This window comes from Ambystoma mexicanum, chromosome 10 (assembly GCF_040938575.1).
Source record: "Ambystoma mexicanum isolate Mex_15411 chromosome 10, UKY_AmexF1_1, whole genome shotgun sequence".
Lineage (NCBI taxonomy): Eukaryota > Metazoa > Chordata > Amphibia > Caudata > Ambystomatidae > Ambystoma > Ambystoma mexicanum.
The window spans coordinates 1,309,261,866-1,309,288,033 of NC_090932.1; the positions used below are offsets into that span (position 1 = coordinate 1,309,261,866).

At 46.3% G+C, this 26,168-nt stretch overlaps 1 long non-coding RNA gene across 1 annotated transcript in view; it reads left to right on the top strand.

The window, feature by feature from the left end:
* The window catches only part of LOC138492296 (uncharacterized), a 62,072-nt gene that overhangs the window by 31,890 nt on the left and 4,014 nt on the right, over window positions 1–26,168 (top strand). The window contains exons 2-5 of the long non-coding RNA XR_011276181.1: window positions 22,803–22,910; window positions 23,126–23,239; window positions 23,440–23,598; window positions 23,869–26,168. The exon at window positions 23,869–26,168 is cut by the window's right edge and continues 4,014 nt beyond it. This is a non-coding gene — a long non-coding RNA (uncharacterized lncRNA). The remainder of the gene's footprint in view (window positions 1–22,802; window positions 22,911–23,125; window positions 23,240–23,439; window positions 23,599–23,868) is intronic.

Here is a 26,168-nt window from a genome sequence, read left to right on the forward strand (position 1 = left end):
CTTCTCTCCTCATTTCTCTGACGTCTTTAAGAAGTCACACTATCAGCTGCACCTCCTCATAGGTATTCTTCCTTTTCTCACTTTCCCCCAGAAGCTCACTGTCTCCAGAGCTCTGGTCCTCTCTAGGCTGGACTACTACAACAGCCTCTTTCTAAATCTGCCTGCCTCTACTCTTCGACCTTTACAACTTATCCAGAACAGGATTGCAAGACTTGTCCTTGGCCCCAACCCAAGGATCATATCCCTCCAGCTGTGAAATCACTTCACTGGCTCCCCCTGGCTGCAGGGATTATGGTCAAGACCCTTTGTATCATCCACAAGGCTTTCTGGGGCCTAGGACCACTCTACCTCCAATTTTTTCTTCCAAAACATCTTTCTTCTCGAGCTCTCCGCCCATCCACCTCCAACTCTCTGAGGGTCAGACTCTTCTCCAAGCAGAGAGTTGGGGGCAGATGTCTCTCCTCGGCTGGGGCCTTCATCTGGAACAGCCACCCTGCCCACTGGCGTAACGGGGGCCCCCGCAGTCCCCGTGGTGTGGTGGGCCCCACCAGTACATGTCCTGGAGGTGGCCCCACTTGGAGAAAAAAAATGAAAAATATCTTTTTTTTCAAAAAAAGATTTATTTTTTTCTTTTTGATTTCATCTTGCATTCATAAAGGAATTCTTTCTGTAACAGAAATAATGTCTTTATGAGGGCAGAGTGACTACAAAAAGAAACTTTCTTTTTGAAGTCCGAGGGATCCCCTCACCCCATGCAATGTAAGACCTTAGGCTGGAGGCATCTATGTCATGGGGTGGGGAAGCCCTATGACTTCAAAAAGAAACACTGGGCCTTATTATCAGTTTGCCGGTCCGGAAACAACTGTATGGGTAAGCTTGCCAGTACTGTTGTTTCCGGACCGGCAAACTATGAGTTCTGTGAGAGGGTGCATTTCAGCCCGCCAGGTGTGACCTGGTGGGCGGAACGGCACTGGCGCGCAGAACTCAACAGATACACCGGCACTATTCATGAATGGTGCCAGTGCATCCGGCCTCCCCATTCCCATTGTGTCCAATGGGACTCAAATGGGAATGGGGAGATATTTTCCGGCGCCCAAGAATGGGAAATTACCGGGTCCGCCGGGGCTGTAATGCACCAGTAATTTCCCATTCCTGGGCACCGGAAAATTCATGACTCTGCCGGCAGCCGTGCCGGTATTTACCGGCACAGCTTCCGCCAGGGTCATAATGACCCCGAGTATCTTTTTGAAGTTACCCTGCATTCATAAAGAAATTATTTCCATTATGGTTCAGTCCTTAAAGGAAATAATTTATTTATGAAGTCAACATGACTTCAAAAAGAAACAATTTCTTGTTGAAGTAATAGGGGTCCCCTTAACCCATGACAGGTACGTGTGTGAGTGTATGCCTGTGTGAGTGTATGTTGAAAGGGTGTACACTTATATGTATGGTGGGTGCCTGGGTGTGTGTGCCTGCATGGTGAACGGGTGCACACTTAAATGTATGGGTGGCTGCCTGGGTGTGTTTGCCTGTATGGTGAAAGAGTGCACTCTTAAATGTATGGATGGCTGCATGTGCATGTGTGTATATGGTGAATGGTGTGTGTGCTTGTGTTCAGGGGTGCAACAAAACCTACATTTCGGTGGGCTAATCCTTCAAATGTTGGTAGAGGCGCTAACTTCATGGGCAGTGGGGGAGGGTCAAACTTAATTGTGTGGGGGCATCCAATTTCTTTACACATTTTAATGAGACTATTCTAGTGCAGCTTCAATGTTACAAGCAGTTAACTCTCCACTTGAATGTTTAGGCAAGTACTAAACCCATATCACGATTTCAATTGATTAAAGAATGTGGCATTTGAATGCATGTAATAACAGTGAAATGCTTTATGTTAGTAATTGCTGGGCTCTTGTTAACAGCAAAACCCAGGTGCCGTTTAACATCGTTGTCCTGTTCTGTCCGGCAACTGCTCTGAAGGTCAGCCAGTTTGGGTCAACATAGCCCACATTTCGGGGGGGGAGAGGAGTGCTGAATCCCAGTCAACTCAATGGTGTTGCACCACTACTTGTGCTTAATGCCTTAATTACTTATTGGTAATCTTAATTACTCCTAGCCCTATTCTTCCTCGTCCCAATACTTGTGTATGAGGCACTGTGCCTCATACACAAGTACTGGGATGAGGTAGAGGTACATGGAGGTAATGCCTGACTTAGCTACCTGTAATCTTCATTACTCCTAGTCTCACTATTCCTCATCCCAGTACTTACCTATGAGTGAAGGAGCCTCATAGGTAAGCTCTGGGACAAGGAAGAGGGCAGTGGAGGTAATTCTGGACCAAGGAGCTGATTTTGGAGATTGGGATAGGAGGGAGAGGGGATGTTTGTGGGGGGGGCGGGATTGTGTGACAAATTATAATGGTTGTCCATGCCCAGTCTAAGCAGGCATGATATGTGGTATTAGTGGCTAGAGAGGCATTTTGGTGCAGCCAGTCTAGTCATTCCTCAGTTTGGTATGACTTTTCTTTTTATAACTGGGCATTTCTGAGGGAGCAGTCCTGCTAAGTGTAATTACCTGGCTAGACTGGCAATTTGGTGCTGCCAGACTAGTCCTTTCTTACCGGGGCATTGTATATTTTTCTGGGCATCTGTGATAAAATTATATGATATAAGTCATTTATCACGCGTCTGTACACAAGTGTTTCTAGACGCGACAAGACACGGAAGGGAAGCTAGAGCGAGGACAAGACAAACGATCTTACTAGACCTTGTGTCATTCAGATCGTGCAGGTGTGAGAACGAGAAGTGCAAGGGGAACGGGAGGGGGGAAGTGCAAGGGAGAGGGGAGGGAAAAACAGGGTAGCAATTCTCTGAGTAAGTGCAGCCAGGGCAGTGCAGCTCTAGGTAGTGCAAGGAGAACAAGGGGCTGTAGGGTTACAGTTACAGCCCCTAAGTGCGTGGTAGGCCCAGAGGCAGTGCAGGGGTGACTAATCAAGAAAGAGTCTGGACATAGTGAGACTCTGAGGGTAGCCAAGCAACCACTCGGTACAGCAGACATGTAGGTCAGGTAGGCCAGCAGGGGAGGGAGAGAGAGAAAGCAGAGGAGAAGTGGAAGGTTTTGAGCTGCTTCCAGATCTTCAGGTGGTCCGGGTCAGGTTTGAGAGGGGCAGGGAGGCATAGGAGAGGAATCTACCCCACCCCCACTTTCTGCCTGCGGAAGTGTCTAACCCTTAGAGAGTTGGAGGTAACTGAGCAAAGGGCTTGAGAAGGAAGGTATTTTGGAAGAGAGCGATAGATGTAGTCTGGGCCCGGGCCCAGAAAGCTTTGTTGACAATGTAAAGGGTCTTGAACTTGATCCTTGCAGCAACTCGGAGCCAATGGAGAGATTTCAGGGCTGGAGAGATATGATCTCTGTGCTTGTGGCCAAGGATAAGTCTCACAGTCCTGTTCTGGATTAGTTGCAGAGAGTAGAGGAAGGCAGGTTGAGAAAGAGGATGTTGCAGCAGTCCAGCCTACAGAGAACCAGGGCTGTGGAGACAGGGAGCATCTGGGGGAAGTGAGAAAGGGAAGAGTCCCTTTGAGGAGGAGCAGCTGGTAGTGGGACTTCTTGGCGAGGTCCGAGATGTGAGGAGAGAAAGAGAGAGTGGAGTCAAAGATGACAACCAAGATTTTTGCCTCGCAGGAAGGCGAAAGAAGAGGGCCCAAGGTGGGTGGCGAGAGTGCGAGAGGGAAAGCAGGGGCAGGGGTCCCAATGAGAAGGATCTCCATCTTACTGGCATTAAGGGAGAGATCGGTGGATGCGCACTAATCCTGAATAGCGGATAGACAGGAATGAGAGAGAGAGGAGAGGAATCTGAGGGGCCCGAAGGAAAGCTGAGTGTCATTTGCATAATAGAAGAAGGTAGAGATCAGGTGGGCCAAAGGGGCCAAGGAGAGGTTGCAAAACCAGGTTGAGAGGATGGAGCCCTGGGGAACGCCACAGGTATAGAGATATGTGGCGGAGAGAAAGGGACCATGGTGCACCTGGGAGGGGCAGTCCAAGAGGAGTTACTCAAGGGCCTGATCCATGATGCCCAGGTTCTCATGGAGTCGATTATCCAGGATGGCGTGGTTGACCGTGTCGAAAGCAGAGCAAATATCAAGGAAGATGAGGACAGAAGGAATACTGTAAACAAGGTTAGAGAAGCCAGACTGTTGGTCATGGAGACAACCAACAGATTCAGTATGGCGAGTAAGCTGGAAGATGGCCAGTTTTTTTCAAACAGTTTTCCCAGAGAAGGGTTGGTGGATATTGGGCGATAGTTTTCCAGGCAGGCAGGAAAGGCAGGCGGCTTCTTTAGGAGTGGGTGCATAAGGGAGTGCTTAAGGGGAGAGGGGAACATTCCAGTTGTGAAAGAGTGATTACAGAAATCAGCCAAGGCTGGAGCGAGGGTGTCAATATGGTCCTTGATGGTTCTAGAGGAGTAGCGGAACACCTGTTTGGACAACACTTTCAAAGATTGGATTTGTCTAGAAACCTCATCAGGTATTGTTGTCAGAGAGAAAAGGAGAAAGGAGGAGGAGAAGTAGAGCTGGCCAATCGGGGGCCAAGAGAGGGAGCTGAAGAGCAGATGGGGGACTGGATGTCCGGAGTTTTAGTGGAGAAGTTAGAGAACAGAGCCATACAGACGGCCTGGGAGTGAACAAGAGAGGTAAAGACCGCAACATGATTGACCAGTTACTTAGAGATTTTAAAGAGTTTGGCCGTGTTGTTTGGCTGTGTTGTTAGAAGCCACAGAGACGCAGGCTTGAACGTGTGTTCTCTTCTTGATGAGTGTTATTGCTTCAACTGAATTTTGGTGCAACCAGTCTAGGTATGTCTAAATGTGGCCTTGCATGCTTTACTGTAATGTTATTACACTGGTCTACATTGTGCAGCCAGTTGGACATGCTTTCATTGTGGCATGGCATTTTTAATAGCAAAGCATTCATGTTCCTGTGCACTGTTGGTGACTTGCAAGTATTGGATTGGATTGGTATTACCCTACAAAACCATTGCAAACACTACGGCTTTGTAGCCAATTTTTCCTCAGAAAGAGTGCTGTATATTGCATTACAACACATATGTATATCTTTCTCCTAGTGCAGTGTGTGGCATACCCCTTCAACATCGCATTTGTGCGTATTGCGCAAGCGTGATTATCTAGGCCGGCCCAGAGTGTGGCGTGACCTGTGATTTGTTGCTGAGTTGGGGGGGGGGGGCTCAGCATGGCTCACAGGGAGGCCCCCATATTTTGTGTTACGCCACTGTCCCTGCCTCTCTCAAACTTGGGCAGAACCACCTCCAGATCCGGAAGCACCTTCCTTTTCGCTTCTGCTTTCGCTCTTCCTCTCCCCTGCTGATGTCCCTGACTGCTCCATGCACTGGTCAACTGGATACCCTCTGAACTCGGGCCCAGGCTTCTGCATGCTCAGTTGCCCTCTCACTGCCTCTGGGCTCCCCCCGCACTTAAGAGTCTGTACCTTATTGAGTTACCTGCACTTCTCCCTCCCCACCTGGCACTTCTTTCCTCCCTCTTCCCTGCACTTGCGTGATCTGAATGACACAAGGCCTAGTAAGGTTGTTGTTTAGTCCTTCCTTTGTTCCCCTCCACCTTGTCTTGTTGCGCCTAGAAACACTTGTGTACAAGCACGTTATAAATAACATATCACATCATATCAGCCATCTAGTTTCATGCTCTTCTTACCATCTGAAGCTCCTACCTCTTATTTGTCCATTTCTTATTTCTTAACCCAACTAGCTGTGCCACAGTGACTCGTGCCATCATTGGGTCACGCCTTGATTACTGGGTCAAGGAGAACTTAATCGTCTCCAGGTGGCCCAAAACAATGCAGTCCGTGTGGTTTGCGGACTGCAGAAATTCGATCATGTATCATTAGCTAGGAAATCCCGGCATTGGCTTCCGATCGGGAAACAAATTGTGTTTCGTACCCTCTGTATTGTGCACAATTTGGGAAGAGTCCTTTCTATCTTTCCTTTTTGCTTGGATGGCTCGCAGTTAGGCGTACATTGAGGTCCAGTAATTCTGGCCTTCTAGAGGTCCCAGAGGCCAACCGTTCAATTGTACTGGAAGGTTGCTTCCCTATGACAGCTCCTCGCCTCTGGGATGCTCCTCACTAATGTCCTTCAAACGCAGACTCAAGACTCCTATTTGAATGAACTGATATCTATCCTACCCTGAAATCTGACTCTTGGTGATATTCTATATAGTTGTTTCCCAGTTGTCTATTTTGTCTGCGCTTCCATACCAAAGGAGTGTGTACCAGCACGCTGTAAAATAAATAAATAAATAAATAAATAAATATAGACACTTAGACATAAGACCACACAAACCTCTCACAGTTAGATTGTGAAATTATTTCACATTAGCAGAGGACTATACAGGACATGTTTTGTTACAGATTCTGAGGTAAAAAAGCTGCCCACCTTTAATACTTGGCCAGAAATGTTATAGGAAATTCTGTTGCCCTGCCAAATGCTTATTTGTCCTGCACACTTTCTTCAATTGGGAAATACAAATTGAATGGCATTTGCATATATCATTTTATGATATGTTCACTACCTATGACATCGCTTCCAATTACGTATGCCAGAGTACCCACACTTTTTTAAGGACTTGAGCCATCCTTATTACGGTTTAAAACCTCAACCTTAGATTTTGATATTTGTGATAAGTGTCTTATTGTCCTAATTGCTAATCTGTGTTCTTATGCAGCCCTTCATGCTTGGTGCCCCCGCTTCTATGCTTTATAATAACAGGTGATTTATGTTTACAGTATTAAACAGCACGTACGCGTTTTATTACATCGGACGAATGAAAGGGTGAGTGACCATGCCACGGTATTCAAACTTCTTATTTTATAGATTTTCTTCTGATCCAGCAATACAGTGACAGAGCTCCATCTTGTGGCAAACTGCTGCTAATGCCAAAGGCCAAAATAGCGACGAGTCCTTTGCCATGCTGTCGACATTGTAACTACACGTAGTAGTTAGTATCCATATTCACTCATTTTGTTCAGTCGTATACGGTCCACTTGTAAACTTTGCTTCTTCTTCTTCTCCTTCTTAATTATCGGGGGCGTGGGCGGACCCACGCAGGCGCTTCCCCATCCTAAAGGATGATGTTTGCTTAAAATCGTCTTCATCCAGATGCAGAGGCAAATTAAAAGTAGTCCTTTATCATTTTACCTTTTCATGGAACATGCAGCCGGATTAGTGGGGGTGTCGTTTTGAGGGGGTTTTGCGTGGACATCATTTGGGGTGTCCATAGATGCAATGATTGTGCAAATTAAATGTATTGTTACAAGATTTTGTTTTTATTACTTTTTTTTACATTCCGATTATAAGTGAGTGTCTGATCACCAGGACTTGCTGATGATAGCATCAGGTATGGCAAGCACCGTCATCTTATCAAACCTACGAATAGCAGCTCGGCTTTGATATTCACAATGTATGTACTTGAAGAAAACATTGGTCAGCTAGCTGAGAATGTAGAACACAAACACGTCAACCAATTCACTTTATATTGCACAGAATGACTAAGGAAAAACTGGCTGAATGGGTAAGTACTGTAAAATCAGGCATCTTTTTTTATTTTATTTTTATTTGGCATTTATTTACAGCGCACAAAGCCCTGAGGCATCTAGGCGCTAGGTACATTAAAGTGCTTGATACAAGAATATGCAGAATAATACATACATATTAATAGACATTATTTCATCTAAAGTTTAACAACGTTAACAGTACAGCAGCGTTAATCTTGAACAGCAGCAATACAGACTTGGCCATTGAAGTGGGCGTGAGCGATTTGGAGCGGTGCTCCTCTACTTAAACAAAAACAAAAAAAAAAAAAATAAGAAACTGTTCCAGAATGGTTTACTTTAAAAATAAAAGTGTAGCAAGAAGTTTAAACTTGTTCTTCAGTGCACTGCACTGAACATTCCCTTAAACACCAGATGTGTTTGGGTGTTTGATTGCGCGTGGGAGGGGGCGTGGCGATTGGTGTTGGGAGTGTGGGGGTCTGGGGGCAGGCGAGCAGGGAGCATAGTTCTACTACTTCTTTTCGTACACTTCGACCACATCTCGTCCTAGTGGAAGGAACAAAAAAGAACAGTAATCAACATTACATTCTCTAATGACCACAAGACAATTGTACACCGGGTTAAAGTATCTGTTGCACCACCTCGAGCTCGCCTTGCCCCTCCCTCACTCAGAGATTAGACCATCTGATTCGGAGGGCAATCTTGATCCACAGATCTGGTAATTGGCATAGAATGCAATATCCTGCATCCGTGTTTGCACCGAAGGCAGGGGGCCCTTCCCCGAGATCCTAGCTGCTTACCTCTTAGCTAATACCAACGATAGTCCGACCAGCCACCTAGAATGACTCGGGTTCTCTTTGGCCAATGATCTTCGAAACATTTTGACCAGAAAAGAGAGATCGGCCTGCATTCTCAAGCCAAGTGGAGAAATGTGGCAGGGTCCCGAGCGCACCATTGGCAGGACGCCTGCTTTTCAGGGTAAAATGTATGGAGACAAGCGGGAGTGCAGTATATCTGGTGGAGGAACTTGAAATTCAATAACTTGAACCGACATCTTTCATTAGAGCACAACAGGTCCTCCACACCTCATCTACCAACGGTTGTTGGGCCGATTCTGAGCAGCACGTGGTTGGATCAATGATTTTAGACGAGAGGTTGGAAGTTAAAGGGCCTCTGTCTTTATGGTACCTTTGAAGTAGGACACAGGTGGATAGCTGGCCAGGGAAAGTATTGAAAAACCCTTTGAATACATTGCATATTCGAAAAAACAGGAAAGCATCTAGGGCCGGAGTATCCAACCAGTTCCTTCAATCTGTCCAAGGACAAGAATCGGTCCTCTGGGGAAAGATAAGAAGATCTAGCTAGGCCCAGCCTATCCAGGCACTGAGTACAGAGCTTTCCACTCATTAGTGGGATCCCCAGAATGTGAGTAATGGGGAAGGAGAGCAAGTATAGCGACCGCTCACCCACTTTCCCTGAGATTTTGGCCCATGCAGCACATGTTCAGGTGATCACACCCACACGCCAATTTTTCCATGGGTTTCCTCTGAGGATAGAGAACCTGAGCAAAGAAGGGCCTGCTATCACTTGCTCAATTTATACATGAGTCTTGTCCGGATTCTGAGAGTACCGATAGGGCAGGAACTGTGCCTGTGCAGCCAAGTATTATACATTGGAGGCCGGAAGGGAGCGGCCCTGCTTGGTGAGCGGTGCAGCTAGCTTTTTTTTCACCGAAGCCTAACATGTTTTCCCACCCACAGAAATGTAGAAAGGATAATTTGCATAGATTTGAATGAGGTTGGGAATATAAGGGGGACATTGAGAAACAAATAGGGAAATCTTGGAAGGATGACCTTCTTAATAAGGGACACCTGCCAAACAGGGAGAGCAGTAGGTTCTTCCGCTTGCAGATTACCTGTCACCTTCGTGTTCTCCAAGGCTACTCCATAGTTCTCTTGCCAAAAGACCTGCTGGTCTCTAGCAATCTGAACCCTCAGATATCTAGTTCCGACTGCCTGCCATTGAAATACCACCAGGAAAGGGGAATAAATCCGATTTTTATGTATTTACCCTCATTCCCAAGACACACTAAATCCCTGAATGCCCCTCCTCACCATGGCCAGGTTAGCCCAAGTGTTTTTTATGAACAAAGTCATGTTCTCTGCATAAAGAGAAATTGTTAACCTGTGCAAATATAGTTGTGTGCTGCGATGAATATGGCGTTCCCTGATTAGGCATCAAGGGGCTTTATAGCTAGGGCAGACAGCTGAGGGGAGAGTGGACATCCCTGCCTAGTATCCCTCTTCAGGGGGAATCTGTCTGAGAGCCGACCATTGGTGAGCAGCCTGGCCGCAGGTTGCTTACATAGCAGAGAGGTGAGGGAAAGAAATGTGGACCCGACCCCCATCCTACAGAGCACCACAAACATTTAGAGCCATTCTATGGCGTCAAAGGCCTTTTCTGAATTTAGCAGGGTGGTTACTGCAGGAACCTTTGGGTCCAGAGCATGGATCAAGCTGAAAATTCGGCAGAGGGTGTTGGACATAGACCTTCCTGGAATAAACCCTGACTGATCCACTAGTATACACCTAGACGTGAAGGGGTCTTACCTATCCGCCAAAATGTTCGCAGTTATTTTATTCTCAGTGTTAATAAGCAAAATCGCTCTATAGGCCCAACAGTACGCAGTGTCTTTCCTGGGTTTCAACAACGGAGTGATCACAGCCTCTCTCATCGATTCTGGCAGCGTCCCCCTGTCACCTGCATGCTGGTAGACATTGAGTATATGCAGTGCAATGACTATAGCATAAGCTTTGTAGAACTCTGCAGAGAGGCCGTTGGGCCTCTGGGGACTTAACCCCTGTGACGAGGCGAATAACCGAACATATGATTGCCGTATTTAACAGCTCTCTTTCTCCTGGGGAAAACCAATAAAGACCAACCTGATCAAGGTATTGTCCAACCAGCATTTGTGATCTGTCAAGGACGGATTTATACAGGTTCGTATAGTACCTGACAAACACTTCCAGGATATTCCCATCAGAGTATTGAAAAGTAGCTCCTAATTCACATATTTTAGGAATTAATGTATGGGGTCTTTCTGTACGAGCCAGCCAGAAGGGCATCCTCCCTGGTCGCTGACCGTCTCCATATTACCTAGCGGAAGAGTGCAGACCAAGATACTTACACACACGCTGTGCCCTCTCCCTAAAGTGGGATAAAGTAGATTGTATAGACGCCAGAGTAACAGGATCATCCACAGTGGGACCACCTCTTTCTATCGTTTATTAATCCGCTCCCACCGGAATCGTTTTTAGCATTTTACACTCCTTGACCATGCAGGCTCCCCTAATCACACATTTAAATGCCTCTAAGGGAGAGGTCACCAAACCCTCATTATCTTTAAAACGGTTTATAATATCCTCTTGGATTGCAGCCCTTAAGACAAAATCAGTCAAGGGTCCTTGTTTAAACTTTCATCCATGACAACGCCCTCCCCTCCCGGGAACACTCACCGGAGAGTGGCCGGATAGCGTATGTGCGAGGATCAGACAATCAGTGGCCCATCTTAAGCTAAAGTTGGACATGAGGATATTTGGGGTGCGTGAGATGTACTGAGGAGAAAAACGCACAATCTCGCTCTGTATGGTGCCTGTCCCTCCACACGTCTGTCAGTTAATAGAGCTCGCACAGCTGCTGGACCCTATTAGGTACTTTGGACTGAGGACTGTGGCTGTCTGTTGCCAGCCAACCTGCCCTACCCTGGATTAAGCACCATATTCAAGTGCCCACCCAGATGATCGCATTGTCTTTGTGCTTCAACAGTTGCTCAGCGGCCAACTCAAGGCAATTCGGAGAGTCAATGTATGGACCATAGCAGTTAAAGTACATATGTGACTGTAAATGTAAACCACCAGAGCTCTACCCTCTGATTCCGGCGACAGTGTCTACAAGCATCAACCCCAGTGATTTGTGCAACAGGATGCAGCCCCCCTGGAGCATGGGGAATAAATAAGAGGAATAGTACCTGTGACAGCTCCAGTTTTTGGTGAATCAGGCCTCTCCTCCTGGTAGCAAATGTGTTTCCTGTAAGTAGGCGATATCGATGTGATGCCTGTCAAGATACGGGAGCATGTTCTGTGCCTTAGAGTAGGAGTTAAGCCACCTAATATTCCAAGAAAGCAGATTGAACCATTTTGCCATCCCTCCAGACAAAAGTAACCCTTTAGAAGTCTCTAAGAGCTAGAAGCTCAGAAGCAGGCCAGCGCGTCTATCCTGTCCCCACCCTGACCATTTTATTGGAGCGGTTGTAGTGCACTGACTGTCATGAACAACAAACCTGCTAAATAACCTTTAACTGTGAAATATACCCAGATTCCCGCCACCTCCCCCCCTAGCAACCTCAACCTGACGGTAAACATCTTCCACCCCAAATCCACAAGTAATTAACCTTGGGTACCACTCAGAGAAGCCAACAACCACCCTCCAGTATAGCAATGTTGGACTTACACTTTCAAAAGTAATACAGCAGAACCCTCCCCACTTGTGGGAGAGGAAACCTTCCACTATTTCACTCAAACTGGGTCCTTGTGGGGAGAGGGGTGACCCCTCCTCACGAGGCCCAGAGGGCCTGAAGGCAACAGAGGCAGAGAGTCAATAAATCCATAGCAGCTTCTGACAAAATGAACAGTATCATTTTCTCTTTGTACTCCACACTTAGTTTGGCCGGGAACATCACCGAGTAATCTCGCTCTCAGGGCTAGCTTGACCTCCATGAAGGGGTTCCATGTGTTAAAATCACAGCAGAAAGGCTGTGGTTTTTCCGCCGCAATCCATGTAATGGATGCAGGGGACAACCCTGAAACCCCTGGACCTTTTATGCCATTTAATGGGATCATGGGACACCCCACAACACCTTTACCGGGTCAAGCCACAGCATTTTTGCCACAATTATGTTTACTGACGACTTTATGGCTGCAATTTTATTACTGCACACCCATGGAGGACTTTCTCAAAGCTTGAACTTGAAAAGTCAGGAAAGATGCGGATAGGGTCCCTTTTGTAGAACAGTTGTCCTTTTTCTCAGGACTTTCTCAGGATAGCATCCTGGTCCTGGTTGTTCAGCAGGCGGGCAATAATGTGCCTCGGAGGAGCACCCGGAATCGGGCGTTGGCCAGGAATTCTGTGTGCATGCTCCATCAGGAAGGCTGGAGAAAGACAGTCCAGGCAGAGGGTGTCCTTTAGTTCTTCTTTCACCATGGGTTCCATAGATCTGGCTTTGATTCCGGAACCGCCACGACTCAAGTGCTAGTCCTGCAAGACCCGGATTCCAAATCCTCCTGCTTGTCCACCAGTACCTTTAGAGTGTTTCTGAATCTCACAAGCGCAGAGGACGCAGCGTTCATTCCATCCTCCACTGTAGACATTATTTCATCAGCTGCGTCCAGTCTCGACCAATGCTTATCTAGGTGGGCCTTAATGTGGTCAACCTTACAGGTAAGACAGTCTATTATAGTATCCAGGATGTTTATACCCATCTGGAGCTGGAGGAACATGTTTCTGAAGTCTACCCACTCAGCAGTGGGCCCCTCGTCTCTTTCACTGTGTGTAGGATGTTCCTGATGCACTGTAACAGCAACCTTTGATTTTTTGCTTGAGCCGGCTGCCTCAAAAGTACATTTGTCCTGGCTTTGGTCATGCTTGTCCATGGTGCTGAGTTCAAGCTGCTCCTTGGGCAGCAGGCTAAGCAGCGACTTAAGTTATTGCCCACGATAAGTCACAGGGCCCAGGCACTGCCCATAAAGGAGGGTCACCCACTGAGCCCAAATCCAGCCTCTCATCACAAACTCTCCACTTGCATCCAGGCTTGCCTTGTAATCTTGAGGCAGAAGTGACTGCCGGCTTACACCACTCACTGTGTATTTGGGCCTGCCACAGGATCCTGGCTGGAAGCAAAACACCAATGAGGACCAGCACAGCAATAGCACGGACTGCGTGATCTTGCACCACCCATTATGCCTCTTGTGTGTGGGTAGTCTCCACCCTGGCGAGTCACTCCTCCTGGTACCTCCCAGCACGGGACCTTCAATGAGGAGCAGACCAAGCTCCCCATCACCCAGAAGTCAGCTTCAGACCACCGCGGCCACCTGCTTCCTGTAGGTGTGTCCTTTCTTCCCTGTCCAAAGGACGGTTAGATTGAGCCCTGTGGACCAGGCAGGAAGCCCATGGAGGATCGAGCACAACAACCCAACCAGGGGCTCCGTTCTGGGCTGTTGCCCAGAAGTTCGCTACAGTGAGGCACCGCCAGCAGCCGTGGCTCAGAAGAGGCTACAAAGCTGACCCAGGACCACCTGAGGCAGCTGCCCTTTCTTAGGCGGGCCGCTCCGCCCCAACCGGGGTGATCAACACTGTCTCACACCTCTGCCATCTCCACAGGCGGGTCTGCAGTCAGTGGATACGAATACAACCGGCCCACAGATATTTTCTTAAGCATAGTCGCAGGGTGTTATGGGAGCTCAGATGAGAGTGGCCATCTTGGCTGGGCTCTCGTGCCATTAATAGACATCATTGCTGGGGCAGAAACAAAGAAAAATACATGACACTGACTAAATTATATAGTATGTATACATTTATACTACATGTATTAAATGTAATGTATATTTTATTTCACTTGTGATGAGGAAACATCCTTCTTAGTGGCATTGCTAAAAGTGAGCTCAGAGACAATTCAGCTTGCAGTGTGCACTTTTTAAATGATCAATATTATTCTTATGTTAATGTTAATGTTAAAGGATATTTGTACCACGCACAATCACCACCGGAGTGGTCCCCTGGCGTTCTGGCGGATCTGAAAAGGAAAGGGGGTGGGGGGTGAGTTAGTGGGAACGAGCGGGATAAGTGCAAGAGAGCAGTGATATGCTGTTGGCAGCTTCAGTTCGGTTAACACCGTTCGCTGAGCTTGGGGGTGCCTTCCAGTCAGTAGCCATCGTGTGCTGTTGTGCGAAGCAATGTGTGGTTTGTTTTGTTGTTGCGGTGTAGTGAAGTTTGTGCAGTTTTTTTGCTTTTGGGTTGTGTATGGTTAGAGTTTGAAAGGTGTATGTAGAGGGGTGACATTTTTAGTGGGTTGGTTATTGGCCTCGCTATCTAGAAGTGATATGTGCTAAATGTCCATGTTCTTTCTGGGACGTGAATATCTCGACATTTCTAGCTGGATCCCGAACTGGCTAATATTCACAATCCTGTCTATATATAACGCACGCCAATATTCACAATTATATCCAAATGTGGCACTGGCCCACCTTCGAAATCCTGTCTAGATGCGAAGCAAGCTAGCATTCACAATTCTATCTAAATGTGGCATTGGTAATATTCTCAATGCAGTCTAGATGTGGCAATCTCTAATATTCGCTATTCTATCTAGATGTGGCGCTGGCCGACATTCACTATCCTGTCAAGATGTGGTGCAGGCTAATGTTCACAATTCTATCTAATTGTGGCACTTGCTAACATTCACAATTCTATCTCGATGGGACGCAGGCTAATGTTCACAATTCTATTTAAATGTGGTACTGGCTAACATTCACAATGCTATCTAAGTGTGGCACTTGCTAACATTCACCATCATGTCTCGATGCAACACATGCTAATGTTCACAATTCTATCTAAGTGTGGCACTTGCTAACATTCACAATTCTATCTAATTGTGGCGCTTGCTAACATTCACAATTCTATCTAAGTGTGGCACTTGCTAACATTCACAATCCTATCTCGATGGGACGCAGGCTAATTAATGTGCACATTTCTATCTAAATGTGGTACTTGCTATCATTCCCAATTCTGTCTGGGTCCGGCGCAGGCTAATGTTCACAATTCTATCTAAATGTGGTACTTGCTAACATTCACAATGCTATCTAAGTGTGGCACTTGCTAACATTCACAATGCTATCTAGATGCGACGCAGGCTAATGTTCACAATTTTATCTAGTTGTTAAGCAGGTTAGTGTTAATATCCTGGTCTGCTATGGGATGAGGGCAGGTAGACTAGCTGGGCTTCTGGAGTAGAGTGATTGCTCTACTCCCCACCCAGGCCACATGGACGATATGACTAATTTGTGAAATGCATTGTATGCCACGAGTGCCCTGTAGGAATAATATATTGAGGAACAGTTAAGCCTAGTATACCATGAGCAAGACTTTTTCGATAGTACAAACTGAACTAAAACACTGCCAAGTTATCACAATTAAAGGAAATAAGGCACAGTGAGGTATAGTTGTTTGCTGAGGATCGCACACTGGGATCAAATGGGTGAAGTAGTAATACATTTGAATTCGATCAGCAGTTTCCTGGCCACAAAGGTCACAACTTAGGTAGCAAACCACAGCCTCTTGGTCTCTTCTCTGTCCCTTCTCAAACAGAGCAAGAACGCCAAAGACAATGCATATCTGCAAATTAATTAAAAGTCAATGTATTCGTCCAAGCCATTCTCCTAAATATGATGGCAAATACAAGAAAAGGAAAACATGTTTTTAAAATCAGTGCATTCCAATGAAAAGATATGCACCCAGGCAAGGGTGTTCAGCTAATCAGGGGCTGGAAACAGGGGCGATAGCTGAAAGTGTAGCACCCACGTTTTCCAGCCACCTGAGTCCCTTCCTCCACAGCTGCCATTTCTTTAGGTGCCTCAACACTTAAGCTGCCGGCTGCTGGCAAGCCGTCCTCCTCACTCCTCACTGCTCCCCCATATGTCATCCCCCACCCACCGCTCCACTTACCTGCTGGGGCAACAGGCGCTCTCTCCGTTGCCTCTTCCCACCCCCGCCATAGAAATGGAAAATGGAGTCAGGCCCTTTTCTGCTTATTATGGCATTGAGCATCTTGTTTTTTTTCCCACTGGAGATGCGGCTTGCGCTATATGAGAAGAGCCTGTCTCCAGTAAAAAAATATATATTAGCACCCCGGTGGGGCCCTTGGGTGCAAATAGCTAACACACCCTTGTCGTGGGTGCATACATGGACAGTAATGGCCCTAAACCCTCGCAGAGGCCTTGCTTCACCTGGACATGCCTAAGCTCGAGATGGCAGACCGTTGCCAGCCATGTACGCCCCCCAGCCCCTATTCAGGTATGATTGTTACAATATCTTTTTGACAAGTTGGCAAACCCATACAAATAGACCATACCTCCACAAGTCAAAAAGATGATTGACTATTAAAATACCAAAACAAGAAGACCTCTGATCTGCACAGCCTAACCTTATGATATATGCTGAAAAACCAGTGGTCGAAGTGTAGAAAAGAAATAGTGGAACTATGCTTCCTGCTGGCCTGCCCCTGCTCCCCACAAACTCCATCACCACACCCACTCCCACGCACAATACAACCCCCCAAACACATGCACCTGCTGTTTAATGAAACGTTCAGTGCAGGACATTGAAAGAGCAAGTTTAGACTTCTTCCTACGCATTTATTTAAAAAACAAAACCATTCCAGGATGGTTTCTTTTTAAAATAAAAGTATAGGAAGAGCACAACTTGATACAAAAAAAAGTAGAGGAGCACTGCTCCCAACCACTCCCGCCCACTTCGACCACTGCGAAAAACATGCATTTCAGCTTGTCTTGTCTCCACTTACTCATTTCATATGGTTTAGTCTGTGCTTGCCAATTCATATTATTGATTAACAGGAAAACGCGGCCCATAGAAAGAGGTGAATGTTGCTGCAGGGGCCCAGCAGGATATCGACTTTTCCACTCCTTAAATTTACCACTGGGAAAATTGGCTTGTGATCTGAGCCTGTCAGTGCACTTGAAAGTAAGTGTACCTTAATTTCCTGTCAACGCAGTATCTCTGACCTTAATCTTAAGTCAAACCAGCGGCTCAACGTATCACCCCTCACCAATGGGTAGCAAGGCTAAGTAGTCAGGCTAACCTGAATTATGTCATATTCCCTCTTCTCTTGTACCATATCTATAAGATTGAGGATGACTAACTCTGCATCCAATGCAAGCCACATCATTTTATTTTAGAAACACCCTAAAACTGACTCTTCCCACAAGGACGAGTTATAAGGCACAATCTCTCTTCCTCCAACTGTACGCCTTGTATCCTGGTTGACAGATCCTGTGTGAGTGCATCTTTTATTTCTTTTTGAACACAGGCTGATTCCTAGGTTTCAAGGACCTGCTCAAGAGGTTCCTATGGTCCAGCCTATGAAGTCGCTCTGCTGGAGCAAGAAGCACCTCTATTCTCATTTCATGGTATGACAAACAGGACTCAGACACCTGGTTCTGTGGGTGCTTCCGCAGCATGGAGTGTCGCATAGTAGTAGTATACTATGACACCTTTAGTCATCAAGCTAAACTTGACAGGTTTCCACGCCTCTTTAGACCGGTTGTCCCGCCCTATCTGAGGTCATGTGGCAGAAGTGTCGTCATGCAGGGTTCCCCCCTGGAAGTGCCGCCTGGGCGTAAAGCCCATACCGGAAGTGATGTAGGTGTGTTTAACAGGAACTTGGGCCCTGGTGGGGATGCCCCACCGGATGTGACATCAGAGGGGGTTAGCACAGATGTCCCCTCAAAGCCTGGAGTCCCTAGGGGCCTCCATGAGGGCTTCCCCCGGATGTCCCCCACAAAGCCCCAGAAGTGTGGCGCAGGGTTTTGCACGGTGGGGCGCCTGGAGATGATGGCTGAGCGGCGGTCATCTTTAGGGGTGTGGCGTGCAGGGTGTATATATGCAGCTGGGGTTTGGGGTGTAGGTACAAGCCTCGCATGAAGGTCATGGAAACTCTGATTAAACAGCGTCAGTGAGAGCTGCAGTTATGGCAAGGTATACATAAGGTTGAAACTTTGGGTATTGGTCATGGCTGGTTGTGCTAAAGGTTTTTTTAAGTATTGGGTGGTTGTGTGTCTACACTTATAATGAGACAGGTGGGAAGATAAGCATGGTAGCTATACTAAGAAATCAAAAAGAAAACCCCCCAAAAAATCTGTATATCAAATTATATAAAATATGAAATATGAAATATGAATTTCATATTCCCCACTTTTTTGTAAATCATCATTTAAAAAAAAATAAACCCAAATAATAAATTCTGCCTATCAAATTATATAAAAATAGGCATCATTCATAATTGATAATCCATAATTCAAAACAATTCATATTCATAAACACTGATGGGGTGCTAGGCCAGTGCCCAGCAGGATTTTGAAGCAAAGCCTGTGTTCTTTGAAAAGGCCAGGCTCTGGGGCCTGGGGTGCAGCTCAGGCATCTGGTCTTTTCAAAGAACACAGGCCGCAGATCCTGCAGGGTCCCAGGCCGGAGCAAACAGTGTTAAGAGGCCCAGGCTGACGAGTATATATAGAGCTCAAAAGCAGCTGATGGGCCCTGCCATGTGGTGTTCCAGCTGGAATTCCACAGGAACCTGCCCATAGGAAGTGCATAGCTCTGAACCCCTAGGGGAAATTACATAGCAGACAATAATGGATGTGTCTCTTGAAAATTCCAGGCAGGCTGGAAATGTGCTCAAACGGAAATGCCCCCTCAACAGGCTGCTCAGGGGAAGTGCGTGGATCTAAAGCCCTAGGGGCAAATACTTAGATCCAAGTGGTGGATGGATCCCTTGAAATTTCCAGGGATGCAGGCATCCTGCTCCCCCGCACACAATGCACACAGGATATGCGTAGCCCTGAAGCCCTAGGGGCAATGGCTTAAGTGGTAACACATTGGGTGGCACAGAAGCTGTTCTGGGTTAATTTCAGAGCTATCTGCAAAAAGACAGACACTTGGAGCTCATTATAAATGGAAGGGCTGAATTATTTCAGACCTTTTCCGACTGCTGCTCAGGAATTAACCCATAAAGCCCTTTTTTTTCGGAACCAGCCTGACGTTTAGAGTTACCATGCCGAGTCAGGAGTCATCAAATTTTCAAGTAAACTGGTGTATAATCTATGCGTTGTTGTAGCTTAGGCTGGCCATGTGTAAAATCCTGGCTAAATGTCTTTATTTAATTTGCTTATAGGATCAGTATGCAGCCCCCTCACTGGGTGATGTATTAGATTTAATTCATATTTCAGGTAACATTGACATGTCACTGGCCCTCATTACGACCCTGGCGGAATCCGCGGTGCTAAATGCACCGCGGAGCATGGCGGAAAGCCGCCGATAGCGCCATGGGGGTTGGCGGATTTACCACCCCATGCCGACCTTGGCGGAGCGGTAAATCCCCAATCCCCATTTTACCCTTCCCCATTCCCATTCTTGCCCCATAGGGTATAATGGGAGTGGGGAAGGAGTTAATTACGCCGCCGTAAAGTACGGCGGCGTAATTAACAACGAGGTCCCTTAGCGCCATGGTTTTCTCCGCCCGGTAAAACCAGGCGGAGAAAACCTCCATGGCGCTAAGGGAACTCGTAGTACGGCGGACGGGTCCGCCGCGATTAGCGCTGGCGGAAACCCACTCCGCCAGGGTCCTAATGAGGGCCACTGTGTTTTAAAATATCTATATGTGTATAGGCCCCAATGTTTATTATGCTCTGGGGAAAAATGTGGACTGGGGGACTCTATGTTTAAAACATGGGTTGGCATGTGTTGTTTTGAAGACAAATTTGCAGTTGTCTGATATTAACTTTTTTAAAAGACCAGCCTGGCATGTCTTTTTAAAATGAAAAAAATAATAATGCGGTCCTTGGTGTTATGTGTTCATGGCCATGTGCACCATGGCTGGGGGTGATCAGATGTCCCGGTTTTGCGGGGCCTGGCCCAGTATTTGGTGCCCTTTTTTGTAATAGGTCTTCATTGCTGGCCGGCAGGAATGCACAATCTCGCACATGAGAAATGCTGCTTTTTACAATTTAAGATAGTGGTGGATTGTGATGAATTAATTATAATATGTGTTTCTTTGAGCAGTAACACTTAACCCCACGTCTCCACCTAACGCTACTTGTGTGTAGGGCCTTGATAGCCACGTTCAAGAGTTAGGCATGTTTTTATGTTAGTTGCCCTGTCCCAGTTTTTTACTTTTTAAATCTGGGAACCCTAACCTAGGCCCACATAAGCATGCTTTTAAAATACAGGGGGCATGTGGCATGTATTCCCAGGCAGGCCCACACCAGTAGAAAGTTTGGGCCTGCCTGGGACTACATGCGGCATGCCGCCTGTATTTTAAAAGCGTGCTTCTGCCACAGATGTCAGCCCGCATATTCCAATGGGTGGGGTTGCATCTGAGGGGGCGGGGACACAGATCCCTTAAAGCTCTGTGTCCCCGCCCCCTCAGATGCAACCCGAACTGTTGGAATGTGCGGGCTGACATCTGCGCGTCAGTGTTGGGGGATCTGACTTCACAGATCCCCCGGAGTCTATCTGCATCAGCCTAATGCAGATACAGGTCTTTATTTAAAGAAATAAAGACTTGTATCGGCATGCCTAGCGTGCATATTAATGCCGATACAAGTCTTTTTTTTTCTTTAAATAAAGACCTGTATCGGCATTAAGATTCTCACCCGAACTCGGCATCAAGATGCACGCGGCATGCCTCAGGCATCTTGATGCTGAGTTTGGGTGAACAAAGGCCTCACATCCCAACGACAGAGCCCCAGACATTAGCATTTAAATAGCCACGGTAAACCTTGGCTATTTAAATGTTACTGCCTGGGGCACTGTAGTCGGGATGTGTGCCTTTGTGGAGTGCACATCACAGGCTTTATAATAAATTTGCATTTTATAAACCTCCCTAACGTAACATTCTTGTTTTAAAACATTGTGCTCTGCCTTGTTCGTTTTTATGAAGACTTTTCTAATTGTTCCCTGTTCCGAGATTCCAGCCAGTGGCTTTGCTCAGTGCACTTTATCTGTAGCTTGTCTCATAAATGTTGCTTTTCCCTGTCTGAGAAACTATCCATCATGGGAGCTTTAGCACAGTCGGCAAACATGTATCTGTTAGCTTGTTCACTCTTCGCCATATTACGTGACCCGCCATGGCATCCCCTCTTACCAAGTCACCCTTATCAGATGGCCAGTCTGCCTCATTACAACTCTGGTGGTAGCCCTGCCCTTATCAAGGGCACGGCTGCCACCGGAGTTGCATTTTTCCCGGCACCCGCAAATATGCAAGAACCGCGTCATGCCGAGCTCGGCGGACCCGGTAATTGCCCATTTGCGGGTGCCGGTAACAAGGGCCTTCCGATCCCCATTCTGCCCCATAGGGCTGAATGGGGATGGGGAGGTCGGCTGCACCGGCACATGCAGAGTTGTGCCGGTACATCCAACGTGCTCTGCTCGTGGGTGCCGTTACACCCGCCAGGAAAAACCTGGCGGGTGAAACGGCACCCGCAGCAGAGCACGTAGTATGGCAGTCCGGGAACTACGGTACCGGCATGCTTACCGGTACCGTAGTTCCCGGACCACCATGCTTGTAATGAGGCCCAGTGTACCTTAACTTTCCCTGAAATATCTGAGTCTTTGTGCATGCTATTGGTACAGGGTTAAAAACATCTTAGTACTAATTTCATCATATCGTTTTTCAATATTTTGTATCCTCATATCTGCTCATTTTTGTTTTTTGCTCAAGTGCTTGTTACACACACAGCCGTGTTGAATGCTTTTTGGGTGCCACTGGAGCAACCTTTTTCACATCAGCTGATACAATACATGATAAGTCCCGGGAGGATAGCGGCAACGTGCGTGCCTTGGAAGCAAGATGACACAAAGTAACAAAGGTTCGATCCCCAGGGTCTGCACTTAGAAACCTCTGGATAAAATAACCTATCACATCACATCACGTCACAGGCTAGAACTGGCCCCAAGTAGGCTGTTTTTGAAAATAAAAAGAAATGTAGATTGTACATTTTAAAGAATATTTTATTCAGCCACAACAGCCAGAGACTATAAGCAGCATAGTGAAGTAACCCATCAAAATGCCCCATGGGCCCCAGGTGTAAGTGGTAATTCATTTCTTTTGTGACACTGTTTGAACGGCACACCAAGGATAAGGTTTTTGATCAAATGTGTGGCATATTGTACATTTTAAAGAATATTTATGCATCAACGCTGTTCAAAGCTATTAGCCTCATAGTTAACTAACTCATCAAGCAGTCCCCCAACGGGCCCCAGTGTATAAGGTCCCCAAGCATGGCGTGTTGTTTCTTCTCCCCTCATGTGTCTGGGGGCCCTGGGGTCAGTCATTTGCAGTATGGGAGGCCAGAGGTTTATTTATTTAATTTTATTTTTTTCTAGCAGATGAATATGATGCATGGAATGCATGCTTGGAGGACATCTGCATCAATTCGGAAACACTTATCGCTATCCTGACCGAAAATGGATTTGCTAATATAGAAGATTTTGGTGCGTATTATCAATATATATTTAATATCGGATATTAATATTGAATAATGTAATATTTGGGCATTAACAGCAGCTGTTGATCTTTAATAATTTAATATTGGGCATTAATATCAGCTGTTGATAATTAATAATGGTTAATATTTAATATTTGTAATTGGATTTTTAATTATAATTTTCCTTTTTACAATAACGTATACTGGTGCTTTATTTTTAAGCGGTGACGCACAATCACACATATGACAAGACCGATGACGCTCAAAAGCTTGATGCAGGGACCTCTGACGCTGGGACTTCTGAGGCTGGGAGAGAGGCAGCGGGCATTGTAGCAGGTAATGGCCACTGTCACTTTAGATATGTTTGTTAAAGGTCGACCCTTGCAAAGCCTGTATGCCTTTTTATAGGGGACCAGGTGTTTTCCACAAATTGAGTCTTTAGTGTAAAATATGATTATGCATTTGAAGCATGCGGTGGGCGTGTGAATCCTTGATGTAGAGCCTGTTGGTAAATGTTTTCTTTGATTTTATTTCAGAGCCACATGCTGGAGGTCCAACGCCATCGACTGTCCCATCAGATGCCCATGCTGGAGGACCAACAACATCGGCTGCCACACCCAGGCCACACGCTGGAGGCCCAGCACCATCAACTGTCCTGTCATTAAAGCAGCAGTAACCTGCTGCGGATACACATTGTATGTTTGTATGACTACTAACCAACAAACCCTTTCTTTCCACAGCGATGGGTGTTAATATTTCAGTGTGTCTTTGTAAAACCCCATACCGGCTCGAACATGTCATTCTAGCGGGTTGTTTGGGTTTTTGTTCCCAACTAGGCCTTTTAATATTTTAATGTGAGTTTGTAACCCTTTATGTTTACCTTAGCATTTCATTGTAAAGTTTTGCTTGGTCTGTTCTTTCTGTAATACAACACTAAAACTGTTTTTTCTTTTGTTTAATTTTAGGGGCTTGTGTTGTGTCGGAGGAAGAAGTCATAGCGCAAACACCCTCTGTGACCCCACCCCCGCTCACCCAGCCATCTGCAGGTCAGCCGCATACACTGTCGTTGTAGAATGCCAATAGCCTTGACTCTGTCTCAGATGGGGCGGTACAGATCCTTTTAAATAAAAGGAGGTGCTAATCACTTAACAAGGGGCGGGGGTCTCAAGGATTTGCAAATGTTCTAGTTACCTTTAAGCCACAAATGTATTATTGTTCCCAACAACCATATACTCCAGCCTATTGAACATTGCATGCGGTTGCATACCCCACCTGTTGTAGCAACTGTGAATGTTAGACCTCCCCAGGAGACACACCTCGGGGGTGTCATTACACAGGGCCTGGGGCTCCCTGTGGCGAGCTCCGAAAACCTTTTAGCCGGAGTCTCGGGTAGCCCTCGCCTGTGGACCCCCAGTTGTGGTGAGATCATACCCCTGCATGTGTACTCCCCAACAAGCCCCACAAACAGTGGCTTGGGTAGCCCCCACCCGTGGTCCCCCGGTTGTGGAGAGATCACCCCACCCCATGCGTTCTCACAACGAGCCCCAACCATGAGATAGATATTACTGTTTCTGAAGATATAGAACGTGGGGGGGGGTTCAACCTAGCACCAGTGCCGTCCTAGATTCGGCCCCTATTATAATAATTGCTGATTCACCCATAAAAGTGGAAATCATCGTTTTTTCAGATTCCCCCTTAAAAATAGAGTCTCAAGACTTTGTATATGCCTCTATTATCTGTGGATCAGGCTATGTCCCGAAACCCCTTGATATGTCCTGCAGGGGACCCAACGGTGTAAACAAACAATGCCGTACCACAGCCATTTATTGTACAGAGCATAACATACAGCCCTTAAATACCCCAAAACCTGTGAATCTTAACACATCGAAAGGCTTTGTAAATATTTGTGATTCTAAAAGGGATAGCATTGTTAAGCAGTTTTTTCAACCCCCAGGTTTAAAAAAACGGAGAAAGGAAAAACATTTATTAGGGCTGCATAACAACTATAGATTATGACACCAGGATTGTAGTTTGAGACACAGGCCTGGTAAAAAATATCTAGCAGTTATGCGTAAGCATGTGTCTAAGGTCAAGCATGTCCTTTACATGAGGGAATCTAAAAACAGGGGGAACACCTCAGCTAAAAAAATAATGAAAAATAAAAGACCCCTAACTCTTAAAAACAAACTAAAAAAAAGAAACTGCTGCCACAAAAGCATATACAGCACAGCCCTGATTTTGCAGACCCCCCAGATCAGGGGTAGACCCCAAGCTGTGTACAGACAATACCTACTTAAGCGCAGAGCCTAAGACACCGCTGTTAGTGTTGAAATATACAAGCAGACCCTCAAATTCGGTTAAAAATCGCTGCATCCCTGCAAAAGATTTACCAGAACAACGTTTAAAATGGTTTCGAACCCGCAGGCAGTGGCAATTGTTTCTGAAACACTTGAGAAAAGCGGAAATAATCATCATGCAGCGCTCACTTAAAGATTTAGATTCATTGTTGTCACACATACAGCAATAAGGCGGCTCACAGGTGCCACTTACACTGCAACATGTGTCAGAGAGATGATTGCGTGGTGATCAGGGAATCAGTCTTTAAATTTCCCCAGTGTAAAACAATTGCCTGGTCCAAAGAATATCTTCAACAACACATTGAAAAAACATTTCAAGGTACAGCCGAATGTCATCTAAAAACAGACTGCAGGGCCTGGGTCATTTTATAAAGGTCAAACATAACTGTAAGGGTAGGATCTGTCCCCGATATAATGTGGAAGTTGTCTCCCTGGATGAACACCAGTGTTATATGAGACACCCAAAAGAAGTAACCAAGACCGAGACATACATAATCTTTGACATGGAGTGTATGCAAGAGACAGGCCTACTCATACCCAACTATATCTATGCAAAACATCTCACTCGTGAAGACAGTTGGGCGTTCAATGTTCCTGACTGTGTCAACCGATTTATCACCACATTTCTGTCTATGAAATTCTGGGGGTATAGCTTTTTGGCTCACAACAGTCAGAGCTATGATGGTTTCTTCATAATACAGCAACTGGTTAATGAGAGAGTCGACGTCAAACTGATAACTCAGGGTGCAAAGCGAAGCTCCTTGTGGTACCAGACCTTAAAATTTGCTTTATCAACAGTTTGAATTTTCTACCCATGAAGTTAAGCGAACTGCCTAAGGCTTTTGGTTTCCCGGCGTCCAAAGGGTATTTCCCACATTTGTTTAACACAGTCCAGAATCAGAATTATG